We start from the raw sequence: 15,209 nt of genomic DNA on the forward strand, positions 1-15,209 counted from the left end.
TAAAATATATATTACAAAAATAATAAATACACCAGGCTGTTTAAAATAATAATTTATTTACCTATACTTTTGAATAAGATTGCATTGTTTTTGATCATTTATTTTACTCTTCGATCTCGCTCTTGCATCCTCATCCTTGGTTTGTTTTCTATGACTTTAATTTAACTATTGCTTTCTACTTATATTGTTTTGTGTCCCAATTAAAATTTTATGAAACTATTTTATAACTGTTAATACTCTATGCAATATTCATTTTACGTTTTGATGCACAAATTACCATATTTACTACCTGCAATATTCGGTTACTGCTTTATTAAGAAATGCATTTACTAATGAAACCTGAAATTAATCAAATGTAATTTCCACTAAAATTTACAGAAATATCTTAACGACGTTTAGTATAATCTTTAGTACAATAATATACTCCTCTCTGTAGAACCATATCAGTTAATACCAGTGCTAAGCAAAATTTTTCTTCGTCCAACATCAAATTAAATAAAAAGCTGATTTCAATAATCTAAATAATTTAAAGCCAAGAAAACTGACGATTCTTGTTATTCTGGAATTTTATGAATCTGTGTTGGGACGAAATTTTTAGGTATGTCGATTTTTTCTTTCACAGCTGTACATACCAATAGATAAAGCGGACACATTAATGTGTCTTCTCTGCAAAAAAAAATTAAAATATAAGTTTACGTGACCATACTATTCTAAATATTAATTCAATTATTTAATTAATTAAAAATAGTAATAATAGTAATTTTATCCAAACTGGTCATCACTCTTTAATAATTCCATTTTCAGTGTGATGAAAATATCTAAATTTGTACCGAGTAAATCGCATTTAATATTTCTTCTTTTATTCTATAGCTTCTTAATATTTGTCGAGTTTCGAGTTTGGCTCATTGTTCCTCTTTGCCGACGATGTTTTACCATTTTTTGTGTATCATGTTATTACCGTGGATCACTGTAACCCATGAAACATTAAAATATTTAGCTATTTTCGTCACAGGCACCCCTGCTAACCTTGCATCAAGGATTCTTCCTTTCTTCTAAGTATTTGAAATCGCACATTTCTTCGACGGTGTAATACAGTGAAATATAAACTACAAGATTTGATACATAAACTGAACAATACATACGCGTCACACAAGCAGTGTTCCTAATATGCAACAAGATTGCTAGACTATATTATATGGTGTTCATATTATTTTGTCTATCCGCAGTTATATTCATACATAAGGTCTATGAAAATAATTTTATTAATAATTAATGTGTTATCTAATACCCAATACAAAGTTTGTTTCAGCCAGCTTGGTGTTCGTATTGGTTAAGGTAACAGGTTCAAATCTGGCAATGCATGGGTGTACTTTAATATTTGTGATTGTAATTGAAAATGCCTCTAGGCAACAGTGCAAAATCCGATAAGCAATAAATATTTTGAAACTCACAACGAATAGTAAGTTTAATCCAGGTAAACCGTGATTAAAAGGAGACTTTAAATAATAAAGCCGGCTGGATTGGCGCAGTGGTAAAGGCGACAGGACGGTCATCCTACTGTTGTGATCCTCCCGGGATCGAATCGTACTGGGGCATAGTCGTAAACGTATGTTTGTGATTGTTTAATACTTATGATTGTCCTAGGTAAGAGTGCAAAATCTGAAAAGGAAAATGATCCCAGTCACGCCAGTAATCAGGCTGGGTAAGCCCGGATGTTTTCTGGAATGATTTCTAAGGTGGTAACTCACCAGTCGGTAAGCCTAATGCCGAGAATCGTGGTTCGGAGCCCCCGTTAAACAGTAGGTGCAGTCCAGAAAAACCCTCGTTGGTAAAAAGAGATTTTAAAATAAAATTAAAAAATAATAAGAAAAAAATTTCGTTTAAATAATACATTGTCCCGCCTTTATTAAAAATCCCTGAATTTTAGGCGACTAGTTAATAATTTATTTCAATTATTAACAAATTCATTGTTCAATTTAATTTTAAATATTTACAAATTCAAATTAGATCACAAAGCCAAAAGAAACGCCAAAAATCAAGGCAAAAAATGAGTTTTACTATTGTAGGCCGGGAACTTTTCAATTGACCTGTTCAAGTTATAATCCAATTGTCATCCAGGTATCACCGATATACCTGGTTCTTTTGCTATTTTGCCCTCATAATTTCTCGTAATAGGCACACGTTCTTAACAAACATTCAGAGTTCACTATTATTTCTTATTATTTTATGTACCCACTTTCAAAATATTCTCATTCAATATATATCCATTAACACCATTATCTAGTTTATGCAAATAGATATCGTTATAATATTTTTAAATTTTTTTACAGTTCTCAAACAAAAACCCTACTCTATATCACTATTCACAATTAAACTTTAGTTATGATTGTACGCCAACATATCCTTATATCAATTTGCTAATCGAATTGTGTAGAATTTTTCATTAAGAGCGACTTTTTTTAATACATCTACAGCAGATATGTTTAGTAAAATTTTAATGCATGAAACCAATTTATATTATATATATTAAATTAGTCATATTCTTCTCATAATAGAGTAAAAGGACTAATTTGAAAATGATATGTTACTAAATCTTGTTTTCATAGCATTTTCAATATAAGATCCTTAATGTATTTGTCATAATAAAAATTTGTTAATTATTAAAATTAAAATTATTAACATTAATAAAAATGATAAATATATATCAAATCTCTGTATATATGTATATTAAAACATATTAAAATATGTGCAAACTATCTCAGGAACTAACACTAACTAATATTTTTTCAATAATCAATGTATTAATAAGTGTATGTTACTACTCTACTGAACATTACAGCAAAGTTTCATCAAGTAAGATTATTTTCAGAACTGTAACAGCTTCAGAGAATCAAATGTAGGTATACAAGTATACATGATCTTTCTTTACTTTTATGTTATAAACATAAGTATGGAATAATAAATAAAGCAATAAATGTTTGTATATTAAAACAGAGAATATATATAAAAAAATGTTTGTAATTGATATTTGACTTTAGCACATATATTAAAACAATAGCGAACACAACTACATAATTTATCTAATTTTTATTATATTTTAATAATCAACAAAGTATAAATTAATTTCTTTTATTTGTACTGTAGGTTTCATCTCTGCAAATTTTGCAGTCATCTTTATATCTCCATATAGTCGATATGTTTTATCCATATTTCCTTCCTAAAATATATACTTCAAAAAAACAATTAAATACACCAAGCTGATTATCAGAATAATGTATTTAACATATCTAAATTTATAAATAAAATTGCTTTGTTCTTAGCTTATTTATTTCACTCTTCGATCTCGTTCTTGCAGATAGTTCATCTTTAGTAGCTTTCATTTATCTATTGCTTTTTAATTTGTCATATGTCCAACGTGTCCCAGTTAAAATTTTATCAAACTATTCTGTAACAGTAGTATTCCATGCAATCGTCATTTTAACTCTTGATGCACAAATTAACGTATTTATTACCTGCAATATTCGGTAAGTGCTTTGTTCAGAAATACCTTTACTAATGAATCCTGAAAGTAATCAGAAGTCAATACCACTAAAATTTACAGAAAAATCTAAACGACCTTTAGAAAAACCTTTAGTACAATATACACAACACAATATACAGAATATATTAGTCTCCAGAACCATATCAATTAATAACAATCCTTAAGCATGACATTTTTTTTCTTTTTCTCTTGTCCTTCGTCAGACATATATAGATATAAAAAACTGATTTGGAAAATCTCAATAACTTGTAAGCAAAGAAAACAGACGATTCTTCTTTATTCTCGAATTTTGTTAATTTTACGTATGTCGAGTTTTTCTTTCACAGCTGTATATACCATCAGATAATGCGGACACATTAATTTGTTTTCTCTGCAAAAAATTTAAAATATAAGTTTACGTAGCCATACTATTCTAAATAATTTTTTATCCAAACTAGTCATAAATCTTTAATAATTACCACAATACTGTAATAATGGATAAAATGGAATTTCGTGTGTTGATAAAATATTGCTTTTTAAAAGGAAAAAATACAGTTGAAGCAAAAACTTAGTTTGATGCCGAGTTTCCAGACACTGTCCCAGGAAAATGAACCATCAAGGATTGGTATGCTAAGTTTAGACGTGGTGAAATGAGCACAGAAGACTCTGAACCAAGTGGACACCCACAACAGGTTGTTACCAACAAAAACATTTAAAAAATCCACAAAATAAGTTTATATGACCGTAAATTGAAATTGAATAAAATGGCAGATACTCTAAAGCTCTCAACTGAACGTGTACATCATATCATTCACGAATATTTGAGTATGAGAAAGCTCTGTTCAAAGTGGGTGCTGCGCGAGCTCCCTATCGACCAAAAACAACGACGAGTTGAAGATTAGGAGCAGTGTTTGAAGATGATCAAGCGTAATAAACCCGAGTTTTTGCATCAATATGTGGCAATGGATGAAACATGGCTCCATTATTACACTCCGAAGTCCTATCAATAATTATCCGAGTGGACTTCACACGATTAACCCTCTCCAAAGCATGGGAAAATGCAACAGTCGGCTGGCAAGGTTATGGCGTCTGTATTTTGGGATGCGCATGGAATAATTTTTATTAACTACCTTGAAAAAGGAAGGACCATCAACAGCGACTATTACATAGCGTTATTGACAGTTTGAAGGACGAAATCGATCAAAAAAGGCCGCGTTTGAAGAAAAATTGAGTGCTGCTTCACCAAGAAAATGTACCGTGTCACAAGTCGGTGAAAACGGTGGCAAAAATCAATGAATTTGTCTTCGAATTGCTTCCTCATCCACCGTATTCTCCATATCTGCTTCCCGGCGACTAATTCCTGTTCTCATATCTCAAAAGAATGTTCACTGGGAAGAAATTTTCGTCCAATGAAGAAGTAATCGCCGAAACTGAGGCCTATTTTGAAGCAAAGGACAAATCTTACTACAAAAATGATATCGAAAAGTTGTAGGGTCGCTATAATCAGTGTATCACCCTTGAAGGGAATCATGTTGAATAAAAAAACTAATTTTGCCAAAAAAATGTGTTTTACTAAGGTTGGCCAGGGAATTTTCAATTGACCTGTTAACTAAAAATAGTTTGAATAAAACTGACAATAACAATATTTCAAATTATCATAAATTAACATATAGTGTATTATATAATACACACTATAACCCATGAAAGAAATATGTCAGCGAATATCTGCTAGGTTGGATGACTGTCTTAGTCTAGCGGTGTTATGGGAATTAACTTCATTATAGCTCTTGTCGAAGACAGCGTTTTTTTTTTAATAATATACCAACATAAAATATATCAATATATAAACATTCATTTATGAGTGAACTCCTCTCCTCTATTACAAACACACAGGACAGAAGATAAAGATATATACAAAAAATATTTATATACTATACTAAGATAATATTCTATGCTATCATCTGCGTTTGATTCTTAGAAGGCTCTGTATTTTTTTACTAGGTTTCGGTAAAATCTCCTCTGCCATCATCAAGTTTTTCTCTTTTGCCCTCGACTTATCGTTACACAAGCTGAACTTCAGTTAAAGTTATAGTTAAAGTATATATACATAAGTTTATTACAAGAAATCCATATTTATTTATTTATAAATATACAATCTTAATCTCAATTTCAAATCATAATATTTACCGATGACCACAGAAACGTGGTATTTTAACAGACTGAATTTACTAAGCCTGAAATTACAAATAAATAAACAGGAATTCATACCAGTATCAACCAAGCAGCGGTCGATTGTTTACTTCCAACAGTTTTATTAACAATAGAAAAAAGTACAGTTTCTATAAACAAATAACTATTAGTGTTTGACAAAATGCGGGAGATGTATCAACAAACAGCATAACTGTGATCCTTTTATTGTGTATTATTTATTGTTCTAAAATAACAGGTAAAACATTGTCTTATATTCATTCTTTGTCTTTCACTGATGGTGTTCTATATTATAATGTTTTTATAAGCAAGTATTAAATCAAGATCTAACCTATTGGTAACTACACCTTTTTAAACTAATAATATATCTTATATATGGGTTTGATAACATAGTAGATATATTACTATAATATGTTCAAAAAGTACGGTGAATTTACGATTTATGTACGATTCGTTTTAATTTTCGTTCTTTGTCCTAAAGTTTATGATCCTAAAGTAATGATTTTCCGCTTAGCTGTGAACAAAAACGAAAAGAAAATACCTTTTTGGTATAAAAAATTTGCTTTTGTAATAGTTATAGTAATAATACTCATATTAGAAATTTTATAAATTTTAATTACAATTAAGAATTGAATAAAAGTTGCATAAGCAATCAGAGTGGTGTTTAAGCGTTCGCACAGTGCTGATCAATGGCACTAGAGTGATAATCAAGGATCAGGTGTTTTGTACAAGTCTAGAATACCTTAAAATGTCGTCGCAAAAGTGTAAATAAGATGGTGATGCATTTTGTTTTATATATATATATATATATGGGCAATGTATTAAAGTTTGAGATGTAACATACGAATTAAATATATCTCACGTTCTTTGTGAAGCCTACGAAGCATATTTTAAACGCCCTGTTCGGAATCAAGATAAGACATGGACTCCACATGTTGCTTGTAATTATTGTAAAAGATGTTTGGAAGGTAATCAGGAAATTTTAATTATATGATGAATTAAATATAATAAACATATTAAATTCTATTTCTATATTTTGGGTTGGTATCGAGGTGAGAAAAGATCAATGAAATTTGCAACACCAAGAATTTGGTGGGAATCAAAAGATTACGTTAACGACTGCTACTTCCGCATGGTGAATCTGAGTAAGAGACGTAGAGGTAAAAATGCAAAACCTATCGAATATCCTGATCTGGAATCCTCTTTTGCTCCAGTCGCACATGATCTGACACGACCAGTACCTGAGCCACCGAAAATATTATCGCGGAAAAGTAGCTCATCTCTTTGTTCTCATAAAAGTAATTCCGATAAGGAGTTTTTACCTACACCAAAACAACTAAAACACCATCGTATTACTACAGAAGATTTTAATGATTTAATTCGGCATTTAAATTTACCAAAAAGTAAATAAAAGTTTTTAGACTCTCACTTAAAACAGTGGAATTTGCTTGATGATGTTAATATCACGAATCAGTGGACTAGGCATGAAACATTCGCAACATTTTTTACAAAAAAAGACCGACTTTGTTTTTGGAATGACATAAAAGGTATGTTCGAAGAAACTGGCATACCTTGTGTTGCTAGCGAATGGCGTTTATTCATTGAGAGCTCTACAAAAAGCTTAAAAGCTGTTTTATAACACAACGAAGAAAATTATGAAAGTGTTAAAGTTTTGCTTGAATTTGTAAAGTATCGAGTATAAGAGGCAACTGTTTGGAGATTTTAAAATGGTGGGATTATTTATGGGACTTCAAATCAAAGATATACAAAGTATCCATTTTATTTGTGTTTATGGAATAGCAGAACGGATACTAAGCACTATACTCAACGTTCATGGCCTGTAAGAACAGAACTTCGTATCGAAGAAAAAAACGTAAAATTTAAGCCAATTGTTGAAGCAGAGAAAGTGTTAATGCCGCCTCTGCACATTAAGTTAGGGTTGATGAAACAATTTGTTAAAAAACTAGGTCAAACTTCTGAAGCGTTTGATTACTTGAAGAATTTTTTCCGAAATAACCAGAAGCAAGGCTAAGGGCAGAAGTTAAGGCTGAGGCTTTTAATGATCCGCAAATCAGACAGATTTTCGCCGATAAAAAAATTTCAACGCTGTTGAATCGTACTCAAAAGCAAGTTGGAACAGTTTCAAAGCAGTCGTTTCTGGATTTTCAGGACATAACAAAACGGAAAACTACAAAGAGTTAGTTGAAAATATGTTAACAGATGTTAAGGCCATGGGCTGCAAGATGTCATTAAAAGTTCATATATTGCATGCTCATTTAGATAAATTCAACAACAACATGGGAGCGTAATTAGAAGAGCAAGGAGAACATTTTCACCAGGACATTATGAGCCTCGAACAACGTTATCAAGGCCAATACAATGAAAATATGATGGGAGACTATATTTGGGATTTATTAAGAGATAGTACCTATGAATATAAAATAAAAAGTAAAAGCGTGCACTTTTAAATTATTTTCAACTTTTTGTAAGTTATTTTGATAGTAAAAGTTAATAAAAATAATTAAAATGTTCTTTAAATGGTTTCATTTTCAATTAAAAATTAACACCACAGATATTGGAAAATATCTTTCAAGCGGTTTCCTAAATAAAAAAGCTTATTAATTACATCTTACATTAGATATGCTTAGTATAATCTTACTTTTCAAATAAATGTATTACTACTGTTCTGTTGTACTTGGATTAATACACAAGCAAAGCGAAGGCGAATACGGGATTAATACGTCAGTATTTATTTCCCAAATTTAAATGAACTACTGTAGTTGTAGTAACAGTTGTAACTATAACTGTAGTTTATTATAACATTAATAATCCACTTATACTCTAAATAAGGGGGTGTGGTTTGGTCCGCTTCAATCTTCTGATTTCCTGAGTGTTGTCCTGAGTGTTAGCTGTATTGTTTTCAGGTTTCTGTGCTTTAGCAAGGTGATTTCATATTTTGAGACTAAATCTTGGATCACTTTGTATATCCATTTAATTTTGTCATCCTGCAGCTCTTCGTTGTTTACATAACGATAAGCATTGGTAATTAATCGTAGAACTTAGTTTGAGATAGAAAGATAGAAATTGGCTTTACGATTGACTGATATACCAATCTCTTTGCTTTTAAGTAAATTTGCTTCATAAGTCCAATCTCTGATTATTGGCTAACATGATGTTTCCAATTTAACCTACCATCGAGATGTATTCCGAGGTTTTTTTGCGAGGCTTGAGGAATCGCGCATCCGTCGAGTTGCATAATTAGGTTTTTGTCATTTCGTCCCATCATAAAATTAACCTGGACAGATTTATAGCTACTAAGCTTTATCTTTCAGTCTCCTATCTACAGCGTCAAACAGAAATGCATCTTTTGTCATGATAGCAGTGTCGTCGGCAATGTTCGGTAAAGTACTGTGGAGTGGTCCTAAGACATTGCCCTGTAGAACTCCAGCTGAAATAGGGTCGGGTGTTGAGTATACCCCTTCATGACAGACTCTAAATTTTCTTTCGGCAAGATAAGATTCCGGCAGTCTATAGTAATTCCACGATAACTATTTGCTTATTTTGTAGATTAACTGCAAATACCAGACCTGGTCAAAAGCATAAGGTCCCCAGGAGTATTGCGGGACAGTATTGCTTTTCTTCAAGTGCCCTTTCAACAAACGCTGTTACTCTGTTCACTGAGTCGATTGTCGAGTGGTGATTATAAAACTCAAACTAGACATTTAGTATTTTTTATATATCATTTTAATACGTTTAACAACAGCTTATCAAATAAATTTAATAACACAGGTAGGAGCGGAATAGGCCTGTAAAATAAAAATTGCTCTGCCGATTTGTCAGGTTTTTTAAGAATAATTATTCCAGCAACCTTAAAACATTTCGGAACACTCTCAAACAAGCACTGAATATATACGTTCCAGGTAAAATCAATTCCAAGAGCCGTTTCAAGATTCAGGTTGTTTTCAGTTTCTCTGGCAACGTCCATTGGAAAAATCAGATTTACAGCTACATCGGGCTCACTAACAGAATTCATATTTATTGTAGATTCTATATCACTCGGTTAGAAAACGTTAACTAAACGTTCTCGAATAATTCAGCTTTTTCATCGATGCGTCGAACTCATTCATTTCGATCATTTTTTATAGGTGGTACTCTGATAATTGGTCTTTTATTCTCCAAGTTTATCATTTTAATACGTATTTTATATTATGAATAATAAATAATCTAATTTATGATATTTTGCTATAATATTTGATGATGTAGTAATTATTATTACTTTGTTGACAATTGAAACTTAATGGAAATTAGATTTAATTAAATGCCATTTTAGAAAGGTTAGTGAGTATTAGTTCTTGAGATAGCTTACATATATTTTAATGTTTTAGTATACAAACATTTACTTTTACACCGTTACTTTAGTTAATATTATATATTAAATATATTTCGATCTTACATTGAAAATATCCTGAAAACAAATTTTAGTAATATTCACATAGCATTTACATAGTATTGTTCTTGTTTCCTTCGACAGATGTTTCGTTGCGAAGACATTTTGATATCAATGAATTTCTTCTTAGTTTTTTCTGTTACTATTTGATCATATATTTCTTGATAAAACTAGATTTAATCACTAGATTCTCCTTAATGCATTTGGCATATCTGCAAAGCAGTTCCTATTCTTTCTCCTCTGGCATATTTTAATCAAATGCTCCTGTATATTCTCAACAATTACACACATATATGCGCACATAATTATTTTACAATCCACTATAACATTTCCTAGAGTTCGTATCGTATATTAATTATGTACTCACCATTAGTTGTTTCTACTTTCGTCACCCTATATTAAAAATTGGCAGCATTGAATCATAATCTCATATTCAGAAAGTTTTATTCAAGTAAATAGCTATGCTATCACTTTCCCTTCATTTTCAAAAAACATTTGTTCACAATTTCATCATTTGTCAATTTCTTCTGCAATGTGTTCAATCGAGTTCATTCAAGCAAAGGATTTATTCAAAATTCCTGTTTCCAACCTGATATACAATATATCTGCAATGAGTTATTAATAAATATTATGACTAATAAAACCTAATCAATTATTATGCCAAAGTTGACCTTTTACCATCAACTTTTGTTGTTATAACACTATTTTTATTATCATCTTGCCATGGGTGACGACCATTGGGTATATTGGTCCAATTTTGAAATTTCCATGTCTCATCTAAATACATAAATTGAAATAAAGTCTTCCTCCATTTTATTATATGCTTATAAAAATTGTATTGTTTTAAATACAATATCTAGAATTTCGATGAGACGTCCTCCATAATTTTCAGACTAACAGTTTCCTCTGAAATAATTGTATTAAATTATATTGAAGAAACTACTCACCCTTCTTATACATTATATTTGATCTCTAATAGAGCTATCATCAAGCTGATGTTGATTCGTCACCAGCTTCTTATGAGGGCGGTTTTTTTTTCGGTGAATTCCAGATTATATCTTTCATTTTTTGAGAGTCACTGGACCGTGCCTATACTAATATTTAGTGCAGCTGTAACACGCTGAAAAATATTTTCAGTAAAAACCACAGCAAGTTAATATTTAACATTAAAAATGCTTGCCGCTCTAACGAATTTTACTGGCAAAAATGGGCGTACATTTTCTTATTTCTGTTCGGAGTAACCTATTCGTGGTGCAATATGTTGTGTGGCTCTGAAATGTTCAATCATAGTAATAATAAGCGGCGATTTAAAATTTCTCAATACATTAAACATGTTTATGACGTCAGTTCACTGTTATTTTGAATAGACTATATATGTTCAGATAGAAGTTGTTGTTGAATTTTGAATTTTCGGCAATACTCAAATATTTCTCTACGATAGCCTACGATATTATTTTCAAGAGTCCATCAATATAACCGGATAGAGATCAAAAATGGGGTCGGATAAACTTCTAATAGCAAATGTACAAATAACGGTCCCCAAGATCGGAACAAGATAGTACCAGACGAATTACAAACGGTGTTATTCCACCTCCTGAATCCAAGGACGTGTCCCTTTTTTTGGCGAAATCTATAGATGACCCCGCATTTTATTTTAGGCGGCAAGTCGATGAATGCAACGGTATTTTTTGATTTATTACAGTTAATATTAAGCACTAAAAATACACATAAAAAAGAACAAAAGGATAGAAAAGGACAACAAAATAATGTTTATTCAAAATTTGTTTGAAATGAAATAATCAATTTGTAAAGGACAGAATTTAAATTCATTGAAAATTATATAATATAACTTATACATTCACAGCTATAATATAAATTATTATAGAATAATATGAATATTAATAAAATACCCATATAATTTCAAAAAGCAATAAAGTAAAAATAATAAAATAGCCGACTTTGTTGACGCATTAGTATAGGCGACAGCCAAGAACCGTTGTGTTGCGATAGAGACCGAAACCTTCTTAGAGAATGGAGCATTGTTGTAAATTTATTTTTACCACTATTTATTCATTAAGTAATGTTTTTCTCGTAATAGAGCAAAGGGAGTAATTTAAAAATTATGTATTACTAAAACTGTTTTCCACTAACTATTTCAAGAACTAACCCTAACAATTTATTCTAATTTGAATTAAGTTTCAAGAGTCAATAAAATATTGATAAGTTTAAATTGCTACACTATTGAAGATTACAACAAAGTCTCATAAGTAAAATTCTTTTCAGAACTGTAACAACTTTAAAGCATCCCATATAATATTACATGATCTTTCTTTACTTTCATGTTATAAACATAAACATGGAAAAATAAATGAAATAACACATGCTTGATATTAAAACACAGAATATATGAAAATAAAACCATTTTGAAATTGATATGATTGATTATCCTTAATTCCTTGAAATTTGTACTTTATAGGCCCAAGTTTCAAACAATTAATAGTTAGTTATTTGATCATAAATACATTCCTATACCATATATAAATATATTCTTATACCATATATCCTATTATTTTAATCTTTAAACACCTTAATTTCTTCTATTTGTCCTCTGTGTTCAATTTATGCAAATTATGTAGTTCGTTGAATTTTAACTGGTGCATATTTTCATTACTTTATATATATATATATATATATATATATATATATATATATATATATATATATATATATATATATATATTCGTATTTTATTTATATATCTCAATTGAAATATAAGATAGAAAAAGAAGTTAATACCACTAAAATTTACAGAAAAATCTTAATAATCATTAGAATTAACTCTAGTATAATTATATTCTATGTCACCACAACCATATCTATTAATATCAGTCATTAAGCAAAAACAATACTCTTAGCTATTCTTTGTTCACAAAAAATGACTGGATGGACGATTCTTGTTTTACTCAAATATTGTTAATCTATGTTGAGATGAAATTTTAGCATATGTCCGGATTTTCTTTCACAGATGCATATATCCTCCGATATATCACATATTAATTTATTATCTCTATAAAAACTGGGCCAGTACTATATCTTCTGTATACGGCCGATCTACCCGCCACAAAAATAACTATTGTGGCAACATACGCAGAAGACACAGCAATCTTAGCATCTCATGAAGACCCAGTCACAGTATCAATAAACCTACAAATCCACCTAGAGCAAATAAAATTATGGTTGAAGACATGGCGCATTAAAGCCAATGAAACCAAATCCACCCATGTAACATTTACCCTGCGTAGAAGAACATGTTCACCAGTGAATATCAATCATCGTCAACTCCCCCAAGCAGAGCATGTTAAATGTCTTGGTATGCACCTAGATCGACGCCTAGCCTGGAAGAAGCACATACTCTCTAAACGGAAAAAACTTGGACTTAAATTAGATCAAATGTATTGGCTCAACAAGGTATTGCTGTATGAGTTTGTTCTCATACATCTGTACTCAAGCCTATTTGGTCATATGAAATCCAACTATGGGGTACCGCTGGCAAATCCAATATACCGATCATTCAACGGTTCCAAAATAAAGTGTTGCGTGCCATTGTTGATGCTCCGTACTATATTTTAAATAAAGTGATACAACGCTATATTCCTCTAGAACCTATAACGAGTGTAATTCAACATCTTTGTGTGAAGTACTTCGAAAGTGTGTCAGTGCATCCCAACGTACTCGCTAAGCAGCTAAATATGCGCCGTGATGTTGAAGTGCGTAGACTAAAACATTTATCACGACCTGCTCTGATTACTTGACATATATAGACTTTCGAATAAACTTTAGAATAACACTAATTATTTAAGATAATATTTTATAGAGGAGATCGCTTAATAAAGTGATTTAAGACATACTTATTGCCTATAGGGCAGAATGCGGAAACACAAAGAGTAAAAAAAACTCTATAAAAAATGTAAAATATACCGTAACTCTTTAATAGTTCAAACAATACGGCAATAACCGAAAATAACACAAAATCTTAAATAACACTGGTTGCTTAAGAATTTTAAATAACTTCGTATAATAAAGTTTTAACACATTAACAAAATAATGTTTAACAAAATAATCTACCGTATAAGAGTTCGAGTAAAAAAATATTTGTTTATATATTTAACTGACCGATATGACGGTTATTTATGATTACTTGGTTCGGTCGCTTCGTTTTATTGGAATATATTTATTTATAGCGCATATTACACAAAAGAATTAGACCTAAAAATGTTTCCTCGATATAAGCTTCAACCGGTCAAATTCCACGTCTCCAGGTCCTTCGTTTTCGTCAAAAAGAAAGGAGCTAAGCCGACATATTTATGTATGAGCATAGATTAATGGACAAATAATTTAGGATTTGGCTCATATGTATATTGGGTTCCATTTATTTTGGAATCACTCAATAATTCAATTTTGGTACGTGCTTCCTTTACTTAGTTCTTTTTTATATATAACTTATTTTTTTATTAATAAATATACATAATTTTGATAAATATTCGATTTAATTTTGAAACTCGCTAAAACTCGGGAATAGCTGAACCGATTTGGCTAATTTTGAAGGCGAAAGCACATAGTGTAGTTATATAGTAGTTTAGGCTATAATTGCAAAGAAAATAATAAGACACAAATAGTCACTGTCATTTCCATTAATAGTTTTACTGTCATAAAGGATCGACACTTTTGTTGATTTTTAGATATTTATTGATGCAGTAAAATTTAATTTTGGAATAAAATTCAATACCGTTTAATACTTTACCAGGATTAATATTTCATAAAAATAAAGGTATTTTAAAATCAAATGAAAAATATTTACATATATGACAAGCTTTATATAAGTATGTGCTAATTGTAATTTCGAGTTGTATCCTAATTGTGCTCGAGTAAATATTTACCAATAATAAAACTGAAATATGTAGTGACAGTTTATGGCAAAGCAATATCCTGTAAATATATTCTATTTGCTATAATTCAGTCATAGATTTTTGTGAA

At 30.4% G+C, this 15,209-nt stretch overlaps 1 protein-coding gene and 1 pseudogene across 1 annotated transcript in view; both read left to right on the forward strand.

The window, feature by feature from the left end:
• Positions 1–5,804: 5,804 nt before the first annotated feature.
• The window catches only part of sens (senseless), a 66,155-nt gene continuing 56,750 nt past the window's right edge, over positions 5,805–15,209 (forward strand). The window contains exon 1 of the mRNA XM_076415435.1: positions 5,805–5,966. The gene's annotated coding sequence lies outside the window, so the exon portion shown is untranslated. The remainder of the gene's footprint in view (positions 5,967–15,209) is intronic.
• LOC143203162 (uncharacterized) lies at positions 6,477–7,367 on the forward strand (annotated as a pseudogene).

The sequence above is a fragment of the Rhynchophorus ferrugineus genome, unplaced genomic scaffold, assembly GCF_030347505.1.
Source record: "Rhynchophorus ferrugineus isolate W39M unplaced genomic scaffold, kcgeb_rfMv2 rfM9, whole genome shotgun sequence".
Lineage (NCBI taxonomy): Eukaryota > Metazoa > Arthropoda > Insecta > Coleoptera > Curculionidae > Rhynchophorus > Rhynchophorus ferrugineus.